Source organism: Petromyzon marinus, unplaced genomic scaffold (genome assembly GCF_048934315.1).
Source record: "Petromyzon marinus isolate PM22_M1 ecotype Great Lakes invasive population unplaced genomic scaffold, UKy_Petmar_22M1.pri1.0 PM_Scaffold_569, whole genome shotgun sequence".
In the NCBI taxonomy this organism is placed as follows: Eukaryota; Metazoa; Chordata; class Hyperoartia; order Petromyzontiformes; family Petromyzontidae; genus Petromyzon; species Petromyzon marinus.
In genome coordinates this window covers 6748-27958 of record NW_027423578.1, presented here as the reverse complement: position 1 = coordinate 27958, position 21211 = coordinate 6748, and the positions used below count along the sequence as shown (strand labels likewise).

The window sequence follows — 21211 nt, the reverse complement described above, 5'->3', positions numbered from 1 at the left end:
AGGTCGCCAGCCGGCGAGCTGCAGAGCAGGGGGCGGCGAGCAGAAGCCAAAGTGGCCCCGTCGCTACCCACTGACGTTGGCAAGACTCGCAGGGTAGTGAGGCGTCACCTAGTGTGATTTCCAAGAGCTGAAAGACAGAGTATTGCTGATTCTACATTGAGTCCAGCTGCAGAGCGACCGACGCACCAAGCAAGAGCTTCTGCAAACCAGAGCAAGAGCACGTGCGACTTGAGTCATCCAGCAGTGGAGAAAAACCTGCTTTCAGCAAACCAGCAACGAGCACGTTCGAGTTCTCCACCCAGAGAGAGGGAGCGTGCCGATGCAGCTCATCCAACAGCGGAGAGAAACTGCTTCAGCAAACCAGCACGAGCGTGATCGCGCAGCTCATCCAGCAGTGGAGAGGTGTCCACTGAGCGGAACTGAGAGCGATCAAGCAACTCTCCCCCGTGGACAGAGGCTGGCTGCTGCGTGGAGGAGGGCGGCGATTCGTATGATGCACTCCTACACACCTCACCGCTCTAAAGGGAGCGAGGCTACTTCTCCTACAAGCGATGCCAACTTCAGCGTATGGCAACGCAAAGAATTAATTCCAAACACTGACTATTCAAAACAATTCATATCACTCAAACATACACAGGTCCTTAACCAGAAGCGAACACTCAAGTCCGTGAACCATCTGGCTGTGGAAGCATCGTTCGTGTGATAACAGTCCGTCATTTATAAGTATATTCATAATTTCCCTCTTCAATATTTTGTTTTGGACTGTACTTCTAATCGCATAAGTTACCAACCGATCCATCAATACGAATTAGCCTTGGCACCTTCGCCACGGAGCTACGCTCCCGGGGAGGAATCGTGCTAAACCGATTTTCTGATCATACAATCTTATTCACGAATTAATTAATTAATCTCCCGTGAGATAACACGTTCCGCCGCATACCCTCACACTAAGCCATTTCGGTAATCTTATATTCTGTCCGGTGGATCTGTTGTTACATTTATGCCTTTGGAAATAATAACTGTTTGATTGTCTTTTAATATGAATACCGTTGCATGTTAATCAATCGCCTGTGGTAATGTGCTGACCATTTCAAGCATAATGATCGTTCATATTATAATGTATAAGCTTTTGTGTAGCATAGCATTTGCATGTTCTGACTCTCTCACTAACAGCAATCGCTTTATGGGGGGTCCATGTGTTATCAAAGTGAAATCGTACAGTCGTTGATGATACGGTCTTGATACCGTGTGGATACCGTGTTGAAGTTCCGAGATTGAGAGTCACATACATATTATAGTTAAGGTTTAATTAGAAAATAAATTGATTAATACAGAAGTGGTCGTGTGATTCTTTCCTGAAGTTTTTGCATAAGATCTGTATCCTGCGACGAGATATGAACTCGGGAACCAAAACTATAAACACACCAATCCACACTCATTAAACTAAAGCGAACGATGTGAACATGGGACCTAAAATATGAACACTCGGGGAGTGTTAAAGCGAGAATCATTGTATTATGCTGATCAATAATACGAAGTTAGACAACGAGGCCGAATTGACACTAGGGTAACTGCACACGATTGATTGCGTTATCCTGATTGATAACCCCACCTCGTCAACGAGGCGGGGACCTGATTATCATGAAGGCTATCATTAACACAACCACTCGTATAAATTAATACGATCACCTCTCTAATTAGCATAGTTATATGCATAATTACACGAATTAACATAATTTTGGATTAATTATGCAAATTTCGAATTTCATTTAATTTTAATTATTTGTCATCAATTTTCACACACCCACATATACAACAGCTACATTTCAGCAGGGTCAACCTGAAGCGCTGCATTAATTTAAACCCCGTGCTGAATACTTGAAAAAATTACATTGTGCGACTGAAGCCGACGTGAAGCAGGCTAAGCCCTCATATATGTAGATTTGATTAACATTCGTGATTGTACCGTCTCAGATTCCCAAACCCCACCCATTGATCTTCTCCAGTCAAAATTGTACTTTATTGGTAACAGAGCACTTTAATTCACATTGATATCACTGCACATGAATCAAGTGTTGTGACTCGTATCTGCAACAATTGGACAAAAATCGAGACAGGTGAGCTCATTAAACCTCAATGAGTAATTAAATACGTTATTGAATATTAGAAAATACACTAATTAGAGCAAAGTTGACAAGCACTGATGCCCAACACACACCTGTTATCCCAGAGCTTGAGCAGGTGTGTTGCCAATCAGACAGCGTTAGTTGCTTAGCATGTCACAAGTGCAGAACAATTTGAATTGGGAGTAAATTAATAAAAGTGGAATTTTGGGAAACCTGTAATGTAACGCAAGGTGTCCTCCATGCCAGGATGGAATTCTTGCTAGAGTGGATTCTGGTGTTTAATGCTAAGTGAAACCTAACGCATACAGTGGGCTGTGTGTGATGTTACGCTTCTAATGCAGGCAAGCAATAGCTCTGTTAATTAGCACCAAGGAAAGCTATTTGAGCAACAAATGCAGTTAAATTTTGATTGAAAGCTTTCGTGACTATGCAGGGATTCATATTCTTGGTTCTTTCGGTAAAGTCACGTAGAAGGGAAACAATAAAATAATAAAAATATATAGCAATAAAATTCTCACGACGTTTCGACTGCAACACAAGTAATCAACATTAGGTGTGAAAAGCACAACAAGAAAATGCAGTTAAATTTTGATTTAAAGCTTTCGTGGCTGCAGGGATTAATATTCTTGGTTCTTTCGGTAAAGTCACGTAGAAGGGAAACAATAAATTAATAAAATAATAAATATATATAAAACAATAAAATTCTCACGACGTTTCCACTGCAACACAAGCAATCATCATCAAATTTTCTTGTTGTGGTTTTCACACCTGATGATGATTGCTTGTGTTGCAGTGGAAACGTCGTGAGAATTGTATTGTTTTATGTTTTTATTATTTTATTGTTTCCCTTCTACGTGACTTTACCGAAAGAACTAAGATTAAAAATGCAGTTGTGTGGCGTCGGTGTAGTCGGGAGTCTGTGACGTCATGTGACACTTGTCATAAGGTGTCTTATTGAAACGTCACTGCAGTCCGGCGCGTGACGTCAAGTGACACTCCTCATAAGGTGTCGTATTGTAACGTCACTGCAGTCCGGCGTGTGACGTCACATCCTACAGGCTCTTCGGATTTCTTGGGAAGCAGAGGTGTCTTCACTTGCCCTCTGGCGTTCTCGTGATAAAAAATTTTGGAAAGTTTCGGTGCTCTGGCACATTGGTGGCATGGCCACCATGAAGAAAGGTGTAAAGAAATTATTCAGAACGTTTTTCAAAAAGCTATGCTGCTGTTGCCGAAGCAGTTCTGATGATGAGGACACCTATGCTGGGACCTCGCTGGGCAGTCCTGCTACGGTTCGCAAGGGCAGCCCTCTTTCGAGTCTGGTGAGCAGCCGTTCCAGTGAGAGCGTTTTTCAGAGCTGCAACACCAGTTTAACGTCAACGAGTCAGGAGGCATCAATCGTTGGACACAAGGAAAATGATCTGACTAAGGTAAGGGCAGTAAGATCTGCTGCAGAGAGGGAGATGACTCACAGCGGGTGACTGGGCACATCTAACAGAGTCTGTGCTAATAACTAGAAACATTCAATAATTCGTTTTTATTTGGAGAACGAAACATTGCAGTTAAGAGGTTCATTTGGTTTACCTATATATGGACAGGGTACGCCTGAAGCACTACAACAGAGTGTGACGCTAAAGCCGACATAAAGCAGGCTCACGTTGTTGAAAGCCTCAACAACAGTTTGAGACTGAAAGTGAGGAGACATCATCATCATCTGATGGACAGAAGTCAGATTCGTTGAATCAGATTAAAAAAGATGCAGTCCTCTTTCGAGTCTTTTGAAAGCTGCAACACCAGTTTAAAGTCGTGATGCATGTTGAACATCTTTCGCACCGTACCTAGGCAAACGTGCTGATCGGAGATGCGGGGAAGGACGGTGAGGAGACATCATCATCTGATGAAAGCAATGCAGATCATCTGACTAAGGTAAGGGAGGCTGTAGGAGCAACAAAGAGGGAGGATAAATCACAGCGGGTGACTGGGTACATCTAACAGAGTCTGCTAATAACTAGAAACATTCAATAACAATTTCTTTGTTATTTGGAGAACGAAAAATATCAATTCAGAGGTTCATTTGGTTTACCTATATATATGGACAGGGTACGCCTGAAGCACTACATTAATTTAAAAGTCGTACTAACTACCTAAAAACTACGCTGAGCCAAGTGATAATCTTCCCACAGAGTATGACGCTAAAGCCGACATAAAGCAGGCTCACGGTCTTAGTTCTTTCGGTAAAGTCACGTTGAAGGGAAACAACAAAATAATAAAAAATATATATAAAGCAATAAAAATTATCACGACGTTTCGACCATAACACAAACGGTCGTCTTCAGGTGTGTTGGTTTGCATGAATTTATTTAAAAACGGTGAATTTTATCCATTTATTTATTTATTTAAAAAACCGTTGGCGCCACGCGCAACGATTTGGCAGTTTATCGTTACTGCAGTCACGATAGCTTTAAATCAAAATTTCAGGCTCACGTTGTTGAAAGCTTCAACAGTTTGAGTCAGAAAGTGAGGAAAAAAACGGCAGCCCCCTTTCGAGTCTTTTGAAAGCTGCAACACCAGTTTAAAGTCGTGATGCATGTTGAACTTCTTTTGCACCGTACCTAGGCAAATGTGTTGCTCGGAGGTGCGGGGAAGGACGGTGAGGAGACATCATCATCTGAAGAAAGCAATGCAGATCATCTGACTAAGGTAAGGGAGGCTGTAGGAGCAGCAAAGAGGGAGGATAAATCACAGCGGGTGACTGGGTACATCTAACAGAGTCTGCTAATAACTAGAAACATTCAATAACAATGTCTTTGTTATTTGGAGAACGAAAAATATCAGTTCAGACGTTGATTTGGTTTACCTATATATGGACAGGGTAAGCCTGAAGCACTACATTAATTATAAACTCGTACTAACTATACTCTTTGGTTCTATTGGGTAAAGTCACGTAGGTGAAAATAAAATAACAAAAAATCACGACGTTTCGGCCACAACACAAGCGGCCTTCATCAGGTGAAGGCCGCTTGTGTTCATCAGGTGAAGGCCGCTTGTGTTGTGGCCGAAACGTCGTGAATTTTTGTTATTTTATTTTCACCTACGTGACTTTACCCAATAGAACCAAAGAGTATGGATCCTAGCAGTCACGAAAGCTTTAAATCTAGAATCGTACTAACTACCAAAAAAACTACGTTGAGCCAAGTCATATAATCTTCCCACAGTGTGACGCTAAAGCCGACATAAAGCAGGCTCACGTTGTTGAAAGCTTCAACAACAGTTTGAGTCAGAAAGTGAGGATAAAAAAGGCAGCCCTCTTTCGAGTCTTTTGAAAGCTGCAACACCAGTTTAAACTCGTGATGCATGTTGAACTTCTTTCGCACCGTACCTAGGCAAACGTGCTGCTCGGAGGTGCGGGGAAGGACGAGGAGGAGACATCATCTGATGAAAGCAATGCAGATCATCTGACTAAGGTAAGGGAGGCTGTAGGAGCAGCAAAGAGGGAGGATAAATCACAGTAGGTGATTAGGCAAAATTCAATTATCACGTATGCTTTCGTGACCAAAATCATCCATAATACCGTTTTGTCCTTTCTTTTGGGTTAGATTACTGGCGAAACGTCGTACTCGGATTGTAAATGTTGTGGCTTGGCTCTCCAACACACCGGTGTGCTGTACTCGTAACGAATTGGCACGATCTGTTTAAGTGGTAAACCTTACAAATTGGCTGTGTCGGATTGTGGCCGGTTTAACGAAACATTTATATATTTACACGATCTAAAAAGAAGAAAACCTGTAGTATAGATCAGTATTGATAAAATTAAGGTAAAAAATTAAAGTTTACGTTGCAAAACTTGCAAAGAAGACCAGTCCACACGTAAAGGTGCAGCCTTGAAATTGTTTGATCATACGATTGCTCGCGGTTGGGTTTGCACGAGAGGAAACTCACCTTCTACACCCACCAAACATCTTGGAAAATGTGGGAGCACCCACACCTGACCCCACAACACACATGGCTTGTCCATCGACTACCTGTGGTGTCCCTATTTATACTGCAGGGTGAATAAAGGTGGGAAGGATGTATTTCTACTGACATGCCAGGAAATTGTGGCACCAAATTCCGTACGATAACACCAGATTGCTAACCGTTGCATGAATAGCACATTAAGCCATTTGAGTATTTAAAATATGCATGATTTCCAATTTCACGCACTGCAAGAATGGGGAGGGCGTATGAAGGGATGTATACCCGTATGGGAATGTGTGTCCATATGGGTCTGTATTTGCGCTCAAGTGATATCACATGCATCTTTTTAATGTAACGTCTTCAGAATATCACTAAGGAGAATTTAGACATAGAGTATGTTTTTGTCCAACTTCTTTGGAAACAAAGATAGATCCTGGTATCTAAAAGCAGAGTCTCCATTATTAGATTGGCTTGCCATGTTGTTTGAAATAAGAATCCGCACTTAGCAGTTTGAGCAATGCTGCAGTGTAGTGGCGATGCGTGTCCGTGACTTAAGGCTGCTTTTACTGCTGCCGTAGCAGGAGGCCAAGAGTATTCAACAGGCAGAAGCGGACACCATCTCCAGCATCGTCGTCAAGGATGAGGCATCCACATCACCCCCGGCGGTGTCAGCAGCAGATGACAAGGGGCTGGAGATCCAACACAGCACCGTTCCATCCGCCGTGTCTTTTGTGACCGAGTCCAGCCATACTGGGCTGCACAAACCTAATGCGGGAGGTAAGTGTTTGCTGGCGTGACCCCGTCCCTCCGATTAGTATGGATGGCGACGCACGGTGTGAAAGAAGTTCAACGTGCACACATACGTACACTTTATCTCGTCACGCTGCTGTGGTTGTCTAGCCATTGCTGTCGATGTAAAACTTACAGGCTGAAGATGCTCTTCAGGCAATTCTGATTACTAGTGCTGAACACTTCAAAAACATTTAATACATTTGCATCTCGCCAGCTGGTGAAGAGGATTGTGTCTACCTAACAGCACCACAAAAAAAATGCCAGCACGGGTACAGGCTAAGACACCCAATTTGTAAACCATTCCCTTCAGTAGTGCTGTGAGTTATAATAAAAGTGCTGTGAACGTTAATGATGTGTTTCCATCATGTCATGTGTGCAGATGAGGACAGCATTCCATCTTTAGAATTCACAACACCTGCGACAGACAACTTAGTTCTCAAGTGGCAGGAGGATCTACATGAGGGTGCTGGGCTCAACAACCTCGGGAATACGTGTTTCGTGAATGCCAGCCTGCAGGGCCTCACGTACACGGCGCCGCTGGCAAACTTTTTGCTTTACAGCGATCACTCATGGACCTGTGAGTTCTCCCAAGATATTTTGCATTCGAGACGAGCTACAATCGAGTGTTGTGTAGATTACCTGGCTGTGCGCGGCTGGGCAATTTGTGCGATTGGTTTGTATTTTCACTGTGTGTCACCCCTGCCCCTCTTCACAGGCAAACAGACTGAGTTTTGCATGATGTGTCTGTTGGAGAAACACGTCTTCAACACCTTCATGAATCGGGGCATGGCCATCGATCCCATCGACATAGTTCTCAATTTCAAAAGTAAGTTCCAGCACAATTCCCAAGTGTCTTTGTTGTTGAAACATCGGTCATCTCAAGATCTCCTGAAAGGGCAGTTTGAATCAGTTTTTGTATACAATATCGAACAGAAAATTACTCGTTTTGGTCAGCACTGATTTTACAACTCCAATGCATCGGATGTTCTTCCGGTCCTGCATTACTCTCTTGATGCTCGTTCTAAACACTGCCAGCCACACCCAGTTCTGTGATTAACCCACAAATCTTCCGATTTAGTTGATGAGGGACTTCATAAGCTATATACTGTGCCACAACTGTGTGACCACATCATCTGTGACCTCTGTCCATTTCCACACAGACATCGGCGAGGACCTGTGTTTTGGCAGGCAGGAAGATGCGCATGTCTTTCTGAGTTACGTGATAGATACGCTGCACCAATCCTGCCTCTTCAACCAAAGCCAGTAAGTACTGCATGCCCCAGCAAACTCCATAAATAGTTGCACAATACCAGCACATGGATGCCTGGATTGTTCAGAAAAAAATATTTGTTCTCAGGATAACCAGGCTACAGTCTACATTATAGACTGCCAATACGCTCACCAAGCTTAAAAACCAGGCTACAGTCTACATTATAGACAGCCAGTACGCTCACCGAGGTTAAGAACTAGGCTACAGTCTACATTATAGACTGCCAGTACGCTCACTCCGATTAAGAACCAGTCTACATTAGTGGGATTTTTTGTGTTTTTTAATTGTATATTTTATTATTCATATTTGTATTCACTTTATTTTAATTATTATTTAACAAACACTAAATGCATGTTTCTAAATATGGAGTGAAAAATGGGTGGGCTCGTATAAAAAAAAAATACACGCAACCACAGGGAGTAAATGCAAACTGCAAATTTACAGGCGTCAGCATTGGGATCAAACCCATGACCTGTATAGCTGGCGAGGTAGTTAAGACATTGCCACTTCAGCGAGTTAATACTAGGAGGGAAAAACATGTAACTCTCCCGAGTGTTCATCTCGTAAAGACATTGCCTCTGGAGTTGCTGTCTGTGTGTTTCATTGCGTGTTTTTCCAGGCTGAATATTGACATGGAGACCCCAACATTGATCCACCAGATCTTCAGGGGGTACCTGAAATCGAGAGGTAGGTACCTGTGCTCCTTTTGGAAACATCCACCCTTTAAGTAGTGATTTCACCCAATTTCACAATCCATACTGGGCTATGCAAGCTCTCGAATGCAACCTTATATTCTCTGTAGATGTAAAAAAAACACGTACACAAGGACATAAGCACACATGCACAAAATATGCATTCCCTTTCCCGTTTCTCTTTCATTGTTTACAAGTTATATCATTCACTCTACTCCCATTCCTGTGGAGTTCTCTAGGTTAAAAAGGGGTTGCATCAACTATACGAACATCTTTTGATTTAAAGCTTTCGTGACTGCAGGGATTCATATTCTTGGTTCTTTCGGTGAAGTCACCACGTAGAAGGGAAACAATAAAATAATACAAATATAATGCAATATACGAACATCATTAACTGGATTGTGCTAATACTCATTTCTTTGACCACGCTGCGACGAGGCTACCCAACATGCAATCTGCCAGCAACATTTTAAACTTTAACATTGAATACAAATTAGTTTATGTCATAATTCATGTGACAATTTAGACGAGGTCCTCAGGGTAAAAAGGGGCAGAGCTATTTTGGACAGAGGGCGGAGCCATCGTGCGCGTGGCAGTGAGCGGTGTTTTGTAGTTGCCGGTATTTCATCGTTAATAGAAAGTTGTATTATTAGCAGACCATCCCGATCATCATTGACTACACAAGTGAGAAAAGATGCCGAATACGGAAATAGATTTCACATGCTTATTACGCAAGAGTTTATCAAAGGTTTCTGTACGCCAAATGTAATTTCTCATCAGGCCACGTGGTGTACAGTGCAGTATCCAACTCGTAGCCCACCCTATGTTTCTGGCTTCTGTGCTATGAATAAAGATCACTCCTGAAAATGTCACCAATTGCATATTTTTCCTTGTAAGGCAGTGCTATTGACGAATGTGTTGAGTACCTGTGATTTATGTTAGGGCACCACTGCCAACACAGTATCAACAATAAATGTATTTAGTAGCCATTGCAGCTTTCACCAAATATGTTTTTAAATAACAATTATAGTCGCATCTGGGTTGGTGGTATTTGAACATTTTCATGATATTAGGCAGTTAACGTGTGAATACTTTTGATTATGATTATGCAATGTGCAGCAGTAATATTGTATGTTTTCATATTATGTGTTTTCACAGTTGAGTGCACGCAGTGCTTCAGCATCTCAGACACGTTGGACTCTTGCCTTGACATCTCTCTTAATATCAACGTAAGAATTGGGAAGGCTGCAGCCTGATGTCGATTTTTTTTGTCATTCATTATATTTATGTACCACAACCAGTTGACTGCAGAGAGCCACTTAGCTCATTATTTTCTGAATTTCTATTCAAAGTAATAATTTTCCATGATTGTGCTTTCTTGGCTTTTGACAGAAATCCCTGGATCTGGTGAAGGCTTTGTATGAATTCACAAAGACCGAGAATCTTTCAGAATACAGATGTGGAATGTGAGTATGCAATCTTCCATCGTGCACCTTTAAACGTTCGTGTATATCCCCATTTATACAGTGTGTGATCAAACACGCACCTCGTCCGTAAACTAACGTTGCTATTGTCTGGCGAACAGGTGCTCACGCGTGGGGAAATCAACAAAGAGAGTGAGCCTGCACGTGGTGCCCAATGTGCTTATCGTCACCATTAAGCGATACGATGAGTTTGGGCACAAAATCGACAGGGTGAATTTTACTTCCTGCACAGAATGCAAACTGATATTCAGATATATTTTGTATTCAACGTTTTTTGTCATTTGGACGTATTGGCGGTACACCGGTGCAGCATGACACACCGGTCCTCATAAAACAGTAGAACATCAAAATGTGAACCGACACTCATCTTCCGACTGCTTTGAGATCACGATAAATTATTTTGACGCAGCCCCACAAAATTTCCTGAAATGGGTTGGGAATCGCTGGAAAATATATCATCGTGAAAAATGTGATTTTAGTTTTTTATATATACGGTGCACCAGTGTACCGCCAATACGTTAATTTGCTCCCTTCTTCTGCCCCTGCTTAGCCAGCTCCCTATTTTCCTCTCTTTTAATGCTTGGCCCATCACTGTCTCCTCCCTCATCCCTTGTAGGAGTTCCTCTTCCCTGAAAAACTCGACATACGGCCGTTCATGTCCAGTCAGGTTGTGCAAGAGTCACAACTTTATTCACTCTACTCGGTGATTGTGCACCACGGGACCACCACCAATAGCGGCCACTACTACTCGTACAACAAGGTGATGTTCTGCATGATAAACAAAAAAACAAATATCCCCCATATAGCCTTACCCGACTGTTGGGGCAAGTGCTGTTCATGAGCACCTGTCAAAGCCAGAATGACACACGCGGGGGTGGGTGGCCAGCACTACACCCGGCCGCCTTTGTCCCCTGAGTGGTAATTTTTACATATTGCACCATGTGTTCATTTGAGGCTGAGTGGACCGAGGGAACGAGGCCCACGACCAGTTGAGATAATCGTCACTGGTGTTACGTCGTAAGCGGGAATTGACCTCTGGTTGCCGGGTTCGTAGTGCAATGTGCTAACCGCTACGCTACTGTTTCCCTCTATGATAATACATACACACACACGAAGCATATGAGTACACGTGTTAACTTCCATATAATATTCCACTTTCATGATCTCTCACTATGGGTGGCTTTGAAATGAGTCAGGTGCAATTGGGTAATGATCGTAATTAAGTGTACATGTATTTTTTCCTTCAGGTCAGCAATGGCAGCTGGTTCAGAATGGACGATGCTGACGTGGAGCCAGTCGCAAAGTCAGAAGTGTTTCAAGACCAGGCCTACATCCTCTTCTATATGCGGTAAGTTGTACTCATGATGTATTTTCACAAACCATAAAACCTCAAACTGGAGAATTTACCCTAAGTCAAACAGTGTTGTCTGACAGTGTTGTACGCATTCTTACTCGGCCCACAATTATATTTTGAAGGTGGTTACCACGTGAGTTATCAGCCATTTTCGGTGCAATTCATTTCTCTAGGTAGTTTCAATGACAGGCAGTTTTCTGTGGTGTCCTGTTGGCCAGTGGAATAATTGTGATGGTGATGATGTGTGCTATGTGTAGGTCACCAGAGTAGAATGCCATCCCAGTGGACATCGAGGACTCTCAGTCTTCAAACTGGGTGGCATCAAGAACACAAAGAGAGCTCCGAAGTGCTCGGACTACACAAAGGACACTCAAGGAAGAAAGAAGACGAGCCGGAGACACACTGCATACACACACACAAAGACAAAGATCCCCCATATAGCCTTAACAGACTGTAGGGGCAAGTGCTGTTAGCGAGCACCTATGAAGGCCGGAACGGTACACGAGGGGGTGGGTGGCCAGCACCACGCCCGACCGCCTTTGTCTCCCTAGTGGCAATGTTTACACACCGCACCAGGTACTCATTTGAGGCTGAGTCGACCTAGGGGAGGCCTGGGACCGGTTCAGATAATCGTCACTGGTGTTGGCCGTGAGCGGGAATCGAACCCGGGTCGCCAGGTTCATAGCGCAGCGCGCTAACCGCTACACTACCGCTCCCCACACACACGCGCACCTTAGCAGACACATTGGAGACTTAGAGATTTAGACTGATATCAGATGCTCCCTCCTTACAGGCAATCCCCGGGTTACGGAAGCGTTAGGTTCCCGAGGAAGATCCGCAACCTGAATTTTCCGTATGTCGGAAACTCAACAATTTCCCCCAAATCTAGATAAAATCCCATAGCCGGAAATAGTTGTGCCTCCCGTACCGTTTTCTTTAATTACTGTAGTTTCATCCCTATAATCCGGGGACTGCCTGTAGCTAGTTTTCAATCCTAACCCACCTAGTGAGCGATAATGGTCTAGGTTTCTCAAAAGGAAGGACATTAATAAACATCTGATATGATGGGATAACTTTCACAAACATTTGTTTAGATTATTGATTATTTTGCTGTAATAAATTTCTATAAGATAAACCAGTTTATTAAGCTATCATTTGTTGCCAGGTTGCTTCTGAATGAGAGGCTCATAGCTCAGTATGCTTTACCTGGTAGGATAAAACATAGTTTAGTATTATTTGTATATATTTGCTATACTTTTCACTGTCAAGTTTTTGTGTTATGTGTTGTATTATTCTCACCTGCCCCGAGTGGACATCTGTGAAAAAGAGGTTTATAGCTCATCGGATTCCTGCTGTATAAATAAATATTCTGATGAGCGTTAACGGAAAGGTTTTGTTTGTCCCAACATAGTCTACCATGTGGCTGTCATGAGTAACCATCTGTTTTTTGTTGCACCGAAATTATCTGAAGCTACATGTTGTGTAGACTCTGTGTTTGTGTAGATGTGATAGTTTTAAAGATGGTATGCTAGGATTTTAAGTCTTGCCGGTATGTTGTCTATGTATTGGTGCCATGTCATTGCGCTTGAGCGTTTCCAACAGCACTGCCTCCATCAAATCCAGGGGATCAAGTGCAAGTGTCCTCCATGCTGACACCACCAGCATTGAAGCAATACTTCTAAAAAAACAACTCTGATGGACTGGCCACTGCTTCCGCGTACCTGAGAACTGCCTTCCCCACCAGATCCTTTTCTCCCAGCTCTCTAATGGGCAGCGGACGAGGGGAGGACAAAGTAAGCAGTTCAAGGACACCCTCAAGTCCTCCCTGAAGTACAGAAACATCAGGCTTCGAGATTCGACGGAGTAGGCTGCCGCCCACCTTGGGTGGCGCTGCTGCATCCACCAGGCGACGGCCCACTGAGACCCAACGTCTTGATGCCGAATCGCTGCCAAATAACAACAGAAAAGGAAGCTAACCCAGCATTGTGGCTCCCACTTCTATCTTGGACCACGTGACCCCAAAGCTCAAAGATCTGCAGATCGTGAATTGGACTCCTCAGCCACCTCAAGATCTGATGGGTGTCATCCTCGAACCCCAAGGGGCTGCCGCCGATGAAGACGAAATCCACACCATCTCCGCATGCACCCATTGTCCACCAAACATGCGGGCAGGCCATCTCTTATATAACCTCTAACCAAATATTACAGATAACCAAATATTATAAGCAACATTGATGGAAATGTGCACAATTAGAACAGCTCACTTGATCAAAGTTCAACCAATGATCGTCTCGACAATATTTGCTTAATTTGCAACTTTGCTCATGGAATTAAAATGCAAGATAAATTACATCCATAATAGAGGTATTTTGGGTTAGTTCGCTTAAATATATAAATGTGTCGTTAAAACCCGCCACCACCCGACACAGCCAACTAGTAAGGGTTGTCACGTAAACAGAACATGTAAATTGGTCACTAGTACAGCACATCGGTGTGATGGAGAGCGAAGCCACAACATTGACAATCTGAGTACGATGTTTCGCCAGTAATTACAACCAGCTTCATCAGGCGACAACCAAATTTGTGAAGTCCACCTGTTTCCTTATAGAGGCGTAGATGTGGTAACCACACTCTACGCTCTTGCGCAAAGTGGGGGGTGTGGGGATTAATGAGGCAACGTACACTCTGCATGTGGATTATGAGAGCCCTTTGATCTTGTCCTTCCTGTCCATTGTGTGTATTAAAATAGCCCTACCAACGGTAATCACTATTGAAGTATGGTGGCCTGTATAGGCGTGGATTTAAACAATTTATTATTTGATGATTCACAGTAAATATAACAGGTCACAGTGATATGTAGTCATGTTTTTTTTCATCTCTGTGATGGGGTGATTTTAAAATATTTTTACAGTATTATGTTTGTTAGTGTTGGCTCTTTCCAGGCTGCTGTTGTGGGCAGCAGAGGGCAGTGCAGCAAAATCAATTGTACTTTCTTTGCACTCATCTATGCAACGCCACCTTGACTAGCGTGGTGAAGTATGGTCAATAACCTCACGGCCCGCAGTGTGGAGACCCTCATCCAGCAGTGGATTGACACGTGACTTTAAATACAGTACTACCTTATATATTTGTAGTGGGTTCGAATTAGGTGCACACACGACTCCTTGGGAGGCAACGCTGATTTATTAGAACGGTAAGTAATATAACACTGCACATAAGGTGGTGACCACCGACCTACTCTAGCTAACACATACTTCTCAAATACTCTAGCGTGACCCAGCCAGGTGGGCTACTGCCAGGTCCACTGACTGGATGCTTGACTCTTCTTGGCATCTTCACGATGCATCTTCGTTCTTGATACGGGCAGCCTCGAACCTCGTGAGGCGGCTGCTTATATGGGCCTCGGCGTGCCCGGGCCCCGCCCCGGCCACACCTCCCTTCGAGAACCCTCTCGAAGCCCCCCTGCTGTCCACGTGCCCTCCAAGGTGCCCCCTAGGCCCCCGGCCCCCACTGGGGTCCAGTCACGTGTCCAGCCGGGGTCACAGAGTGCCATGGCCTCACCACCCTCGTGGCCTCCCGAGGCCAGCACTGGCCCTGACGTCATTCCCGCCTCCAGCCGGGATGACGTCATGCGTGTGTGTAGACCCGAGTGGTCATGACGCTCCCCCACATAGTGACGTCACGCTTGTGCGTGTGTACACAGTAGTGATGCTACCATCACTACATATTCGTAATAACCATTGTCTAAAACTATAAACTCGACAGGCCAAGCAGGATCATGCGTCTCTTGTAAAACATAAAAAATGTAAAGGCTGAGTAGCAAGGACTGTGCATTTTCCTGTTACTGTTAACATTTAACATTTGTGGTTTTGCAGAGAGAAAATGAAGTTTAAAGAGAGGGAAGAAGTCTGGTACAAGATATAAATTCTCGCCAAATCGAATCCTCAGGTATAATTTGTTGGAAGAGTTAAAGTGTTTATTTATTTATACATTGAGTTTCATTTGGCTTTTTACTAGGCCTGATTACCGAAGGAAACCTCATGGAGTCTCATGACTTGTTTTCAGGAGGGTCTAACCAACTTTTCCCCGCTAGGAAGTGAAGATTGCTACGTATAATCCCAGTGAGAAATCTTTTGGTAAATGTAATCATTTGACCCCTTTGAATGCCGGCACACATTCTTGCGAATAATGTCAAGGATTCTTTTTACGTCCACTCTGAAGTCGATGGCACTTATTTTTATGGTTGATGCACACCGCAGTAATAACGAGGGCGGCCGACGGATTCGAACCGTGAACCTCTGTAACGAGTGGCGAATGTGCTTCCCGCTGGGTCATGTGTTACGATTTCCTGGTTTTATGATTCTGTCTCTGCGAAGCATTGTTGCTACCTTGTTCAATCATCCACAGACACGATCTATCCACTGCTGAATTAAGGCCTTTCCAAGCCATGGCTATATCTCATGGTCTTGCAAAGCAGCAAACCATGGTATAACTGTAGACACCATCAAAGAAGCGGGACCAGATATTGGAGCAAAATTATAAAACCTATGTATATGTTAGATTTTAAATTGAAAATTAATGAATATCATTTACCATTGTGCTTGGCCTTTGTAGACTGAAAGAAGTACTTGACGCAATGAAAATTGATACTCATTTAAGTTCTCGAATCAAGGCCTACATTAAATATAACAAATGTTTGGAAATAAAAACAATGTACAAAATATTAACAACCTACACTGATATTTTGATGAAGGAAGTAACAAAATTCATAGTGGAAGGTTAGTCAAACAAGGCTATTCACAAATCCACTCACACATTTTCTGAAAATTAGATTTGATAAATTGTAGAAAAAATAGCCATCTCAGATTCCCTAATGACATCGTCATTATAACAACCAAAAGTAAAGTAATACAGGAAATTATTGAAGAAATACCAAAGAAGGCTGCAAAGTGGGGCGAAAGATAAATGAGCAAAACAAAAGCCATGAAAAAAGTTCACTGAACAAGAGGAAATAATCATTGAATCAAAGTCGCTGTTTAAACTGGATCAATCTTTTATTTAAACTGGAGAAATATTAGAGGGAGACATCTGGGAAATCTAAGTGTGTATCAAGGGCAATTATTGAAGGTGAAAAGGGATCAAAATAATGAACTAGAGATGAGTGTCTACAAAACAATTATATTCTGTGCATATTGCCTGGCATAACACTTGGATCACAAAGAACATGGAAAAGAATGTGCAAAATCCGTGCACTTTTCTGCGAGATTGGTTTGTGTATGATGACAGTGAAACTGATTTTTTATTCTCAAAGCTGGAATTTAGCCAAATTAAGTGTTACATTAAATGTTATTTGGGTGCGTTCAATGGGTGACTGAGCTGAGACCATCAACTCATTCCACTCCAAAACCCAATTTAAATCTGGGTGGTTGCTTGGATTCAAATCCAGGATTTCGGCAGTTCTGGTTCCATGCTCTCACTTCTCAGCCACCTCGCTCCCCTGAATTTAAATGTGTTATTGTTGGGTGTTTTTTCTGCAATGGTGTTTCTACGGCGTGAGCGAGCGAGTTAATAATTAATTATGCACTTTGGGCAAGCACGAGGGCAGGTGCGGTGGGGGGGGGTCCTGCCGAACACAGATGTCAACCTTAGCCCGTTGTGATCCGGCGCAGGACCTGAACGGTGCGGTTGTGTCGATGGAGACTGGTACCCCGTCCTCGGAAGACATCATGCAGCTCGAGAAGAGACCGAGGCGGTGCAGGTGCAGGTGTGCAGCGTTCTGGCAAAAAGCCCCCTTATGGGCGCACTGTCCGGCACAGTCGGTCCTAAAGAGCCATGCATGACCAGCCCGCTTCCGCACGCTTTGTAATCGCGTTTTGTGCTTCCGCAAGCGGTGCAGTGGTTAATGTGTCATTTTTGTACATCTGTGCCTTTGACTCGGGCAGGGAAATGAAAGCCAGCCCCCTCCCCCCTACCTCCCATGTTTATAAACGATTAATTTAACAAATGCTTGTATGTGTGTGTAGTGCCTTGGATTCACTCGGACGACAATCGCCTTTCTTCCACCGTCACTTTTATTTCCATCGTTCCACACACACTATATATATCATTCCACACACACACACTATATATCATTCCACACACACACACACACTATATATCATTCCACACACACACTATATATCATTACACACACACACTATATATCATTACACACACACACTATATATATCATTACACACACACACTATATATCATTACACACACACACACTATATATATATCATTACACACACACACTATATATATCATTACACACACACACACTATATATCATTACACACACACACACACACTATATATCATTACACACACACACTATATATATATCATTACACACACACACTATATATATCATTACACACACACTATATATCATTACACACACACACACACTATATATATATCATTACACACACACACTATATATATCATTACACACACACACACAATATATATCATTACACACACACACTATATATATATCATTACACACACACACACTATATATATATCATTACACACACACACTATATATATCATTACACACACACACACTATATATATCATTACACACACACACTATATATATCATTACACACACACACTATATATATCATTACACACACACACACTATATATATCATTACACACACACACACACTATATATATATCATTACACACACACACACTATATATATCATTACACACACACACACTATATATCATTACACACACACACACTATATATATATCATTACACACACACACTATATATATATATCATTACACACACACACACTATATATATATCATTACACACACACACTATATATATCATTACACACACACACTATATATATATATTCATTACACACACACAATATATATATATCATTACACACACACAATATATATCATTACACACACACACTATATATAATTACACACACACACAATATATATCATTACACACACACACACACTATATATATCATTACACACACACACACACTATATATATCATTACACACACACTATATATATCATTACACACACACTATATATATATATCATTACACACACACACACACACTATATATCATTACACACACACACACACTATATATATATCATTACACACACACACTATATATATCATTACACACACACTATATATCATTACACACACACACACACTATATATATATCATTACACACACACACTATATATATCATTACACACACACACACAATATATATCATTACACACACACACTATATATATATCATTACACACACACACACTATATATATATATATCATTACACACACACACTATATATATCATTACACACACACACACTATATATATCATTACACACACACACACTATATATATCATTACACACACACACTATATATATCATTACACACACACACACTATATATATCATTACACACACACACACACTATATATATATCATTACACACACACACACTATATATATCATTACACACACACACACTATATATCATTACACACACACACACTATATATATATCATTACACACACACACTATATATATATATCATTACACACACACACACTATATATATATCATTACACACACACACTATATATATCATTACACACACACACTATATATATATATCATTACACACACACAATATATATATATATCATTACACACACACAATATATATCATTACACACACACACTATATATAATTACACACACACACAATATATATCATTACACACACACACACACTATATATATCATTACACACACACACACACTATATATATCATTACACACACACTATATATATCATTACACACACACTATATATATATATATCATTACACACACACACACACACTATATATATATCATTACACACACACACAATATATATCATTACACACACACTATATATATCATTACACACACACACACACTATATATATCATTACACACACACACACTATATATCATTACACACACACACACACTATATATATCATTACACACACACACACTATATATATTACACACACACACACACTATATATATTACACACACACACTATATATATCATTACACACACACACACTATATATATCATTACACACACACACACTATATATATCATTACACACACACACACACTATATATATCATTACACACACACAAACACTATATATATATCATTACACACACACACACACACTATATATATCTATATCATTACACACACACACACTATATATATCTATATCATTACACACACACACACTATATATATCTATATCATTACACACACACACACACTATATATATCTATATCATTACACACACACACACACTATATATCTATATCATTACACACACACACACTATATATATCTATATCATTACACACACACACACTATATATATCTATATCATTACACACACACACTATATATATCTATATCATTACACACACACACTATATATATCTATATCATTACACACACACACACACTATATATATCTATATCATTACACACACACACACTATATATATATCTATCATTACACACACACACACACACTATATATATCTATCTATCATTACACACACACACACACACTATATATATCTATCATTACACACACACACACACTATATATATCTATCATTACACACACACACTATATATATCTATCATTACACACACACACACTATATATATATATCTATCATTACACACACACACACACTATATATATCTATCATTACACACACACACACACACTATATATCTATCATTACACACACACACACACTATATATATCTATCATTACACACACACACACACTATATATATATCTATCATTACACACACACACACACTATATATATATCTATCATTACACACACACACACTATATATCTATCATTACACACACACACACTATATATCTATCATTACACACACACACACAATATATATATCTATCATTACACACACACACACACACTATATATATATATCTATCATTACACACACACACACACAAAATATATATCTATCATTACACACACACACACACACAAAATATATATCTATCATTACACAAACACACACACAAAATATATATCTATCATTACACACACACACACACAAAATATATATATATATCATTACACACACACACACTATATATATCATTACACACACACACACACACTATATATCATTACACACACACACACTATATATATATCATTACACACACACACACACACTATATATATCATTACACACACACTATATATATCATTACACACACACACACTATATATATATCATTACACACACACACTATATATATATCATTACACACACACACACACTATATATATCATTACACACACACACTATATATATCATTACACAC

The 21211-nt window shown here is 41.0% G+C and overlaps 1 long non-coding RNA gene across 2 annotated transcripts; it reads left to right on the top strand.

Moving 5' to 3' along the window:
* Positions 1-4539: 4539 nt before the first annotated feature.
* LOC142923483 (uncharacterized) lies at positions 4540-6796 on the top strand. 2 transcript variants are annotated; one of them, XR_012940787.1, is made up of 3 exons: positions 4540-4823; positions 5507-5587; positions 6662-6796. It is a non-coding gene; the product is annotated as an uncharacterized LOC142923483 (long non-coding RNA). The 2 variants fall into 2 exon arrangements; XR_012940786.1 differs by having other exon boundaries at positions 6659-6796.
* The last annotated feature ends 14415 nt before the right edge of the window (positions 6797-21211 follow it).